Below are 11096 nucleotides of genomic sequence, written 5' to 3' on the forward strand. Positions count from 1 at the left end.
GAGCTAGAAGAAGCTCCGGGTCCTCGCAGCTTCCCACCATTGCTGCCATGAGGGGAATGAAGCGGCCGACAAATCTCTTTCTTTCTCTTGTGGTCTAAGTTAGGGCCAAATATTTATTTCTTTTTGCTCTTGGAGTCCAACAGCAAGAAGCAAGAAAGTAGGACTTAGCAGGAGATGAAGAGAGCTGAAGTGCAACCCATAAGGCACACCTGAGAGAGAGCCCCTCCCGCCCTGACGGGGTCAGAGAGGGGCGTGGCCAGGAAACAACCCCGCCCTCTCGCGTCCCCACGTGTTGAGGGGGAGCAGGTTCTGCCACACAGGTGGGCAAGAAACACTGCACAGCAGGGGTTAGCGCAGCTTCCAAACATGTGACCCTAAACCAGCTGCCTGCCTAGACCATATCACTTCTATCAATGAATCTGCCTTTCCAATAAATATAAATAGATCTCTGAAAAATAATTTCCTCGGTATATCTAAGATTCTATAATACTATCATTACCTTGTACTTAAAAAAAAAAGATTTATTTATTTTTATTGCAAAGTCAAATATACAGAGAGAAGGAGAAACAGAGAGAAAGATCTTCCGTCTGATGATTCACTCCCCAAGTGACCACAACAGCCAGAGATGAGCCAATTTGAAGCCAGGAGCCTCTTCCGGGTCTCCCACGCAGGTGCAGGGTCCCAAAGTTTTGGGCTGTCCTCGACTGCCTTCCCAGGCCTCAGGTGGGGAGCTGGATGGAAAGTGGAGCTGCCAGGATTAGAACCAGTGCCCATATGGGATCCCGGGCGTGCTCAAGGCGAGGACCTTAACCACTGCACCACAGCGCCGGGCCCCTACCTGTACTTTTAAGAAATCTTTTCCTAGCTCTGTTCTTTTTCTTTTTTATGTAACTATTTTTTTTTAAGATTTATTTTATTTTTATTGGAAAGTCAGATATACAGAGAGGAAGATCTTTAGTCCGCTGAGTCACTCCCCAAGCAGTTACAGCTTCCGGGGTTCAGGTGATCCAAAGCCAGGAGCTTCTCCCAGATCTCCCATACAGTGCAGGATCCCAAGGCTTTGGACTGTCCACCACCGCTTTTACAGGCCACAATCAAAGAGCTGGATGGGAAGTGGATTTGCGGGGATACATACAGATACCCATATGGGATCATAGCGCATGCAAGGTTTTAACAACTAGGCTACAGTACTGGGCCCACGGATAGAAGTCTTAAAGGGGTATGGCATAAAATAGTCTTAAAGACAGGACCACAGGAACTCAGTCATGCAATTCTACATAATGTGGAAACTTGGGACTTTGTCTTAAGAGCAGGACTGGCTCATCAGAGGCTGTAACTTTTTAACGTTGAATTTGGGATAATACATTTTTACAAAAATATTTGCGGGCCCGGCGCTGTGGCGCAGTGGTTAAGGTCCTCGCCTTGCACGCCTGGGATCCCATATGGGCGTTGGTTTTATCCCGGCAGCCCCTCTTCCCTTCCAGCTCCCTGCCTGTGGCCCGGGAAAGCAGTCGAGGTCGGCCCAAAGCTTTGGGACCCTGCACCCACGTGGGAGACCCGGAAGAGGCTCCTGGCTTCGGATCGGCATAGCATCGGCCGTTGTGCTCACTTGGGGAGTGAATCATCAGAAGGAAGATCTTCCTCTCTGTCTCTTCTCTCTGTATATTCGCCTTTCCAATAAAAAAATAATAAAAATAAATCTTTAAAAAAAAATTTGCTTTGTGGCTTGTGCTGTGAAGAGAGGCCAAGTGGGAAAGAGGAAAATCATCAAAACTTTATAAAGTATTTAGATTTACATATTAACAGTCTCAATTTTATGTTTCAGAAATCTGGGCATATTTTTAAAGTTGCCTATTCTTTTCACAATCTCAATTTATGATCATGTTTTGACAATTTTTGATTCTTAATAGATTTCATTGGCATAATATTTCTTCCTTCCCTAAAATTATTCTTAAATGTGTCATTTGTGCTATAATAATACAGTTGCCTCCTAATAAATCTGAAATATTCCTAACATACATACCAAACCCTGTGATACAAGCTGATGGTTAAGTTACATTAATATAGATCTGCTTTTAACTATTTACTGGTTTCCACAATAAAATGTATCTATTTATACAGGAGGCATATCAGTTATTAAGCATGTCTATAGTCCTAGTTATTGTAGCAGATCTTTATAATGACATTGTATAATTATAGGTTTTGTGACATTTTTAGTTGAAGCTTGAAGAAAAGGAGATTTGGGCTAAAAAGGGTACATAAGTGAATTATATGCACTGCTTAAGACTACATCCACACTTGGCAATTATTTGACTGTAAATCACTCCAAAATTGCAAATGGAAGATCTCCCCAGCCCAAGCAAATATGTAAAATGTATTCCTGTTAAAAGTACCTGGAGCTATTCCCACGTCATAGTACACTAAGCTTCCACCTGCAGTGCTGGCATCCAATATGGGTGCTGGTGTTCTGGCTGCTCCACCTCTGATCCAGCTCCCTGCTTAAGACTTGGAAACCAAGTCTCTCTCAGTCTCTTTGCTCTGTTATCGTATCTTTCAAATAAAAATAAATCTTTAAAAGAAGGAAAATAAAAATTCTGTTTGTTCCCCTCCTTCACTCTGTTCATCTTCATTTAACTTCTTTCTTCATCTCTTCCTCTTTCCCTCTTCCTTTCTTCTACTGTAAAAATCACATTAGTTAATTATATCCCAAAGTGTTTAAATTGTCTAATGAATTCCAATAATCTTCTCATTTAAAGAGTATGAAACATATTATTATTATTTCTCAAAAGTAAATTTATATCAGAGCAACAATGGCAAAACTTCATTCATTCATAGAATATGAATTCTATGTATTAATTAGCAAAAAGCAAATTTCATTATCAAACTAACCAGAAAATAGGCTAAAAAAATCTTCATTTTCTAATTAAAGTAAATGTGTTAATATTATTTACAGAAACATAAAAGATTTAGATAACACATGTACACATGATATTGGAATTCTTGCGGTATCAATTAGTAAAATTAGCTGAATTAAAATTGAAAACAGGGACAGGCACAATCAATTAAGTTGCCATTTGCAATGCCAACATCCTGTATCAGTGTACAGGTTCAAGTCCTGGCTACTGCACTTTCCATTAATTTTCCTGCTTATGCACTTGGGAAAGAAGCAGAGGACAGCCTGGAATATTCAGGTCTCTGAATAAGCACACTGGAGCCCCTGATGAAATTGCTGCCGCCCAGCTTCTGACTGTGGAATGACCCAGCCAAGGCTGTTGTGGGACTAAACCAGTGGATACTAAATTTGTTTCCCCCTTTCTATGTGTCATTCTGTCATTCAAATAAGCTATCATTATTTTTTTTAAATCAAAAGTAGAGGTATCCAATGTAAGTAATTTTACTTTCCCAACTAAATTCAAAAAGCAAACAGGCCACTATTACTTTCCTGAAAAATTGAGCCAATCTGAAGCCAGGAGCCTCTTCAGGTCTCCCAAGCAGGTGCAAGGTCCCAAGCTGTTGGGCAATCCTCAATTGCCTTCCCAGACCACAAGCAGAGAGCTGGATTGGAATCGGGACCTCCAGGACACAAAGAGGAACCCATATGGGATCCTGGTGTGTACAAGGCGAGGACTTTGGTCTCTAGGTTACCGCACCAGACACTAAATACACCCTTTTAAATATCATTGACACAGGAAATATTCTATCTTCTTTGAATAATTAAGGAAATAACTTGATGAAATTGTGATGCATGTGAAGGTTTATGACAAGTGCACAGCCCTTTATTTGGAAACCAAGATCTTACCAGTTCCTTAATAATTCAAATGATAACTGCATTACTTTTCAAACTATATTTTAGTACAACTCCTTAGAAAACAGCAATGGGAGGATTACAGAAAACTTAGGGAGAGTAAGGTGAAAAGAGAGGATTTCCTTAAAGTTTGTAATCTGAGTCTATTCATAAAGATGGGATAAGAAAAGGAGCTGCTGTTGTAGTACTAATACATATATATATGAAAAAAGGAGTGGAGCCAATATTAGAAAGGTAAGGGCAAGGTCTCAAAGACTTCATAGACTAAGCACAGCCCAGGGTGCCAGACACAGAGACAGCTGGGGAATAGAGGCTAAGAAATTTGAAATGTAGGATCCAGGGAAGCCTGCTGATGGTAATTGTCATTATCATGCATTTGCCAGTTTTATAAGCAGATATCAAGGCCTCCTTCCCTGTGGTTTTTTTTTTTTTTTTCTTCTGAGAAAATATGGATTATCTGGCTTTTATGAAGTTCTGAGTTCCGGAAAATCACTTTATTCTCACACAAGACTGTAACCTACCATTCATGAAGGGAGTCATAAGACTACTTATTAACATTCTCCGAAATGGAAGATTGGTGACTCTGCATTGGACTAATTCAAGTTCAAAAGTGTTGAAGAAACCATACCTAACCTAGGAAGTGGTAGCTTGCTGTTACTGGGAAATAGAGCCCAGAGCTACTGAGCTCAAATGGGGAAAAAAGCAAACTCTGAGACAAAGCTAAATAAGCAACCAGGGAATTTTTCTCTAGATTTTAGTTTTACTTTTATCAATTGTCACTTCAAACCTTAATTGTAACAAACACTTTCACTGAACGAGAAAAAACAAATACGCTTTGGGTTCCTAGTTTTTCCCTGAGAACGTCTTTATAGGAGGACATTGTGACCCTGGAAAGTCAGCAAGCACAGGTTTGCAGTTCATTGGACAGTATTTGCATGAAAACAACCTAATGGCTACCTTTGGTATAAACTGCATGTAAATGAGAACACCTGGTGTAATACACAAAACAAAAGGAATTCCAATCAAGAGAGGGAAACAGTACGGACTCCCAGTGTATAAAGTCTGATGCCCCTAATAAACTTCGGCTTTGACCATCAGTCAGGGTCCACATGTGTTATTATCGGCTCAGTGCACCAAGTCCATTGCTGTGGGACAGCGACAGTCTTAATTCAAATTATGCACATGATTGCTAGGTAGTAAGTGTGAGGAGTGATTTGAAGGTCATCATGGAGACTGATACCCTGCACCTGCGCCATTTCTTCTTCCTCACAGCTCACGGAATTCACACCAGTCCAGCCATCCACCAATCAGATGTAACCTGGCATTCCACCTGAGAATCCCACCCCCAATCTCCCAGCCCCTTCCCCAAACCCGCCTACTCACCAATCATCCCCAGGCATTCACCTGCAGGCACTAATCCCCTGAGGCCTGCCCGCAAACCCTCCCAATCCCTCCCCCCCTTACACACACACCTTCGGGCCTACCTGCATGCAAGGCCCCAGGTGTTTCCTTCTGCCCTTTTTCTCCTGATCTCCACTATCTTCACCTTGTTCCTGCCCCGCTGGAATAAACCTCCTAAGATATCTCCTTGTGCCTGGTGTTTTCAGCTCACGGTAAAGAACCAGGTTGTGGGCATTAGCTGTGCGTAAAGTATCGTAATATCCTATGAACTAGAACTAGAACTCGGACTGTTTTAAATAACTAAGAGTAAGCAGTTATATTTTATAGCCTGCAAAGATCTCTGTCTAGCCAGATAAAAGAACATGGTCTTCATCAAGAATTAGAGATATGAATACAATTTTTATTGTGGAGTTAACATTTTATAATGTATTTTAGAGCTTTCTGTTAATACAATTTGTAAAACAAACAAAAAAAAAAAAACAACCTGTGTTTAAAAAAAAGCAAAAACTAAGGGATGAATTATTTTTTAAGATTTATTTTATTTTTATTGGAAAGTAAGATATACAGAGAGGAGAAGAGACAGAGAGGAAGATCTCCCATCTGATGATTTACTCCCCAAGTGACCGCAATGGTTGGTGTTGCTCCAATCCAAAGCCAAGAGCCAGGGAATTCTTTCTGGGTCTCCCATGTGGGTGCAGGGTCCCAAGGCTTTGGGCCGTCCTCAACTGCTTTCCCAGGCCACAAGCAGGGAGCTGGAGGGGAAGCAGGGTTGCCAGGATTACAATCGGTGCCCATATAGGATCCTGGTCTATGCAAGGCGAGGACTTTAGCTATTACGCAACCGCACCGAGCCCATGGATGAATTTTTTGATGCAAAAATTTAGATTACCACCTGGGACACTTGCATCCCACATTACAGTCCCTGGTATTGTGTCCTGTCTATGCTTTACCCCTGCTAACATGCTTGGGATGTGCTAGATACCTCACCCGAGAGACCCCAGGTAGAATTTCTGGTTTTTGGTAGCCCCACCCCACCCCACCTCCAAAGTCACAGATAATGATGAAGACGCACTCTCTGATGCACCAATAGGCAAAAGGTATTACATAGGCAGGGGAGCTACAGCTTCAGGATCTGTGATCCTGAAATAGCTGCCTGCCTGGACCATATCAGGGATACAATAATAGCTCTTTAGTATGAATGTTTTTGTACCTTGAAAGAATCGAGTAAAACCAGAAGAAACGTTAATTGTGGTCAGATAATACAAAACTTAAAAAATGGGGCCCGGCGCGGTGGCGCAAGTGGTTAAAGGTCCTCGTCTTGCACGCCCGGGATCCCATATGGGCGCCGGTTCTAATCCCGGCAGCCCCGCTTCCCTTCCAGCTCCCTGCCTGTGGCCCAGGAAAGCAGTCGAGGACAGCCCAAAGCTTTGGGAACCTGCACCCGCGTGGGAGACCTGGAAGAGGCTCCTGGCTTTGGATCGGCATAGTATCGGCCCGTTGCGCTCACTTGGGGAGTGAATCATCGGATGGAAGATCTTCCTCTCTGTCTCTCCTCTCTGTATATCTGCCTTTCCAATGAAAAAATAATAAAAATAAATCTTTAAAAAAAAAAACTTAAAAAATGGACTACGGTACAATAAAATATGCTTGATACAGTATAAACAGATGTGATGAATAAACTATATCTTTTATGAATAACTACTGAATACCCATTCTATTGCTGACTCTATAGACATGCTAAAAATCTTTATTAAAAAACACAAAATATATCTTCAGGGAATATGAAGCAGGGAGCAAGGGATACTCTTATGGCAGAAAATCTATTAAGTCCAAATTATTTACTCAAGACTGCTTCCTAGAGAATAGTCATTACTTCATTGCTGATTTATTGCAGAATGAAGTAATTCCGATTGTCTTGATAGAGGGTGCTTTCAGATTGTGCACACGTACAGATCACATGCAATATTTTACTGATCTACAACCCTGTCAGTGGTTTCTGTCACCTTTGTGAACTCCCAGGAAGGAATCACTTGTGATAATGTTTCTATAGTTAAAAAAAAAGTTTTCAGAAGTTCAAATTTGCACTTCATTGACACTCTCCCTACAGAGATAGGAAGATCACAGTGATTTTCCTTGAAAGAGATGTAAGTTAAAGAAAAAAAAGGCAAAAACTTTAAAGCTCTCAGGATATCAAACAGAATAATCAGATATTTTATAAAATATACATCTTGATGTGTCAGTCAGTATGTGTTTCCAACAGAAGAAAAAAGTTGTAAAAATCCTCAAACAACACTGATTTGCATACATACAAACATAAAGGTTAAATTTGGGCTCATTTTAATTCTACAGAAATATTTAAACTAGTTTTATCACATTGCTTTTTTCCAACCCTTCTGACAAATAGACTTTACACTAAAAAGGAGACATTTGGAAACTGATGAATCATTATCAATTCATGATGTATGAATATGCAGTGCAATTTGCAAGTAAAAGAGTTAATAACTTGCTATTTTGAAATTATTTAGTATGTTTCTTGTACTCATCAGGTAAGAGTGCTTTGAACATTTTAAGTTTGTGATAGAACTTACAAGACTAAAATGAAAATTCTGGATTATGGGTGTAAAAAACAATGATGTATATTAGGCTGGGCAGGGTAGAATCCTGGCCTGAGGTGCAGGTGGATTGAACCCATGATGGTTCAGTCCTGCCTCATCTCAACAGGAACGTTAACAGTGATGGGCAGGCACCACCTGGTCCCCACCTCTGCCTAACTTAACAGGAACCCGGTGCTGCTCGTCACACATAGGTGCCAGCATATCTGGAGCATCCGCAGATCAAGAAGCTTCCTCTCTGCCTCATTTCCACACCCACTTGTGCACAGTATTTAAAATCCCTAGTGCAGGTAACCATTTTCCTCACGGGACCACATGTTATTGAAGTAATGCAACAGCGTCTTCCCTGACTAGTAAAATTTGCCTTCCATTGTCTCTCTCAACTGTGTCTGAGTGCCTCCAACCTAACAATACTTGTATTTCTCTCTCATGTACTATTAGTATCATATGCAAGTTTAAGTACTATAGGATTTGGTTCGATTTTACGTTTTTCTGCCACGTTATATTAAAAAGCAAGAGGATCTCTGATATTTAAGTAGCACATCCGAAGGATATACAGCTATTCTATCTGCATAAACATAAAAGTCAGACTGGTGAGTAACCTCTTCTGTCTTCCACCACTTCAGAGACTGGATTTGGGGTCGACATTTTACTCCTGTTTGCAGAGTGGGAATACATAACATATACTTACTGGGTACTACCACCTGGCTAAATCTGAAATAATGCCTTATTATTTGGTACAGTGTTGAAAATCTCTAAGCAATCTGGAATTAATTTTCTAAAAAGGTACATTATGATACACTTCCCAATGTTGGAGATTTACAAATGAGTAAATAAATAAGTTCTGAGTCAATGAAACTATAATTGTTACTATTGGTGATTATTTCTGGAACAGAAAGTGACTTCAGAAAATCAAGTTTTTCTACCATTAAAAAAAATAATAATAATGCCTTGTATGTGGGTGGGGTAAACCCAAGTCTTTAGGGCAACAGAATGTCTCCCAGGGACTGCATAGGCAGGAAGTAGGCAAAGACTCAGGTGATAGGACTCCTGCCAGCCTTGTGGGAGATTGGGACAGAACTCTGAAGGCTTTTGCAGCTACGGAGGTGGGCGGAGTTTGCGTCGCACCCGACGGGTCACCCGAGCCCGGGCTGGACCAGATGAGATGGTGTAGATCCCGCACGTCACCAGGGCAACCGAGTCCTGGAGGACCATCGACATGCTCGCGCCAGCATTTCCCCTCCTAGGAACCTGAGGAGCGCCCTCTCTGGGTTCTGTGTCAGGAGGAAGGATATTAGAAGCCTTCTGCAGGCTTCGTGTGTGCCTTTTTTGACTCTCTCTCTGCCTCTCCCTTGTACGAAGAAAAGGTCCTAGAATGGACATCCCCCCAATAAAGGCCTTTGTCAACACTCGGCCGAGGCGTTTTCCTTTCCTTGGTGGTCGAGGAACCTTACGTATTGGTTCCCTGACAGGTAAGAGGGGTCATTAAGCCACCCCGCATCAGCGGGGTTGAGGCTACCCCTCCCACTGGCCCCCAGAAACCTCCGCCTGCCACAGGACCGGCAGACATGAGGAAGGTCAGACCCTCCGCCAGGGTGCAGCCAGGGCCCTCAGTGTCTCACAGCTGTCCATTCGCTGACCTCCTCCCTCTGTGGGGAACCAGGTTCTCCATCTAGTTCGCATCTCAAGGCGGGGACAACTTCCTCATGTCCAAACTAACTGCGAGGCACTCTCTTGGGACAGGATGGGCAATCTGTAGTCCCGAGCCGATGATCACCAGACTGCCTTGGGATATCTGTTAGCCAACTTCAAAAATTTGGGACTTAAGCTGAGCCCTCTGCCAATAGCATCTTCTCTTTACTTGAATGTGTCATGGCCTCAATATTCACTAGGGAATAGTTCAACGTGGCCAACAGAGGGCACGTTTGATTTTAATATCCTCATGGAATTGGAAAATTTCTGTCTCCACAAAGGCAAATGGTCTGAAATGAGTTATGTATTGGCCTTCTGGGGTCTCCATCTTCGTGCCTCCCTTTGTTTCTCTTGTTCTTTAAAGTGCTCCTGACCAAGGCCAGGCCTTCCCGCAGCTCTGCAGATTCCACGGACTCAGTGCCTGAACACACATTTTCTGAGCCACCTGAACTCTAGGGCTCTCTCCCGCTCTTCCTCCTCCTCCTCTGTCACCACCACTCTCTACTCCCCTTCCTTATGTCAAATGAAATGCCACCAGTTTTTACTCCTGCTTCCGTTTCCAACCCTTGGTTGCCATCCTCAGACCCAACTCCTCCTCCTTTGTATCCACAGTACCGCCTGGGGGCTGGGGGAAGTCATATCTGCATTCCTCACCGGGGCCATCTTCAAACTTGTTTCTTTCCACCCCTCTCCCTACAGTGCCACCCCTCCTGCTCAACTGCTGTCTTTCACTTTGCTGCCTGCGCCAAAGACACGTGGACTTGCTTGTCCCTCCTCCTCCCATTGTTCCCATCTTTCCTCCCACTGCCCCTCCTGCTCCTGTTCCCACCGTACTCCTTCCTCACCAGTCCGCGCTGGCACTGGGTCACAGACTAGCCTGCCACAGATGGCCACTTTGCAGGCATGTCTGTGTCATCGTTGTGAAGTAGCTGGGACAGAGGACATACTGAGGATGCATGTTCCTCTTTCTATGCGGGACCTCTCCCAGATTGCAAACGTTTGGGTTATTATTCAGCTAACCCAGAGATCTATATTAAGGAATTTAGATACCTTTCTCAGGCTATTGATTTAACCTGGCAGGACATTCATGTTATTCTTACTTTCTCCCTACCTCTGAGGAACAGGCTTGCATCCTGCAGGCAGCTAGAGAGCATATGGACGAACGATTTCTTGTTGACCAGACCCTCTTACTGGGGGAGCAGGCAGTCTCTGATGAGCCTGCAGATTGGGACTAGCTAGATAGCAAACAGGGATGTTGCATTGTGGCCCGCATGGCCCAGCACCTCATGACAGGCATGCAGGTATGCAGGCATCTTCCAGTATAATGGTCAGCTTTAATAAATTGTGGGAAGTCACTCAAATTTGTTAAATCTATAATTATCAGAAGAAACTAAATCAGTGTGGTTTTATGCTTTTATCATATCAGATTTAAATTCCTTCTCAGAAATCTTTTATTTTTCTCCTGTTAAGATAATGAATTTGATTTTTAAAAATTTTAATAAATATTTTGGGAAAAATTTGAGATGGAAAAGTGTTAGGAGCAGCTACCTGGGACACCCACATCCCATATTGCAGTATCTGGATTC

The 11096-nt window shown here is 42.7% G+C and overlaps 1 pseudogene; it reads right to left on the bottom strand.

Annotated features, from left to right (window-relative positions):
- The window catches only part of LOC121150805, an 86237-nt pseudogene extending 77198 nt beyond the window's left edge, over window positions 1–9039 (bottom strand).
- Between the last annotated feature and the right edge of the window lie 2057 nt (window positions 9040–11096).

Source organism: Ochotona curzoniae, unplaced genomic scaffold (genome assembly GCF_017591425.1).
Source record: "Ochotona curzoniae isolate NIBS_2020 unplaced genomic scaffold, NIBS_Ocur_1.0 contig_2210, whole genome shotgun sequence".
Classification (NCBI taxonomy): Eukaryota; Metazoa; Chordata; class Mammalia; order Lagomorpha; family Ochotonidae; genus Ochotona; species Ochotona curzoniae.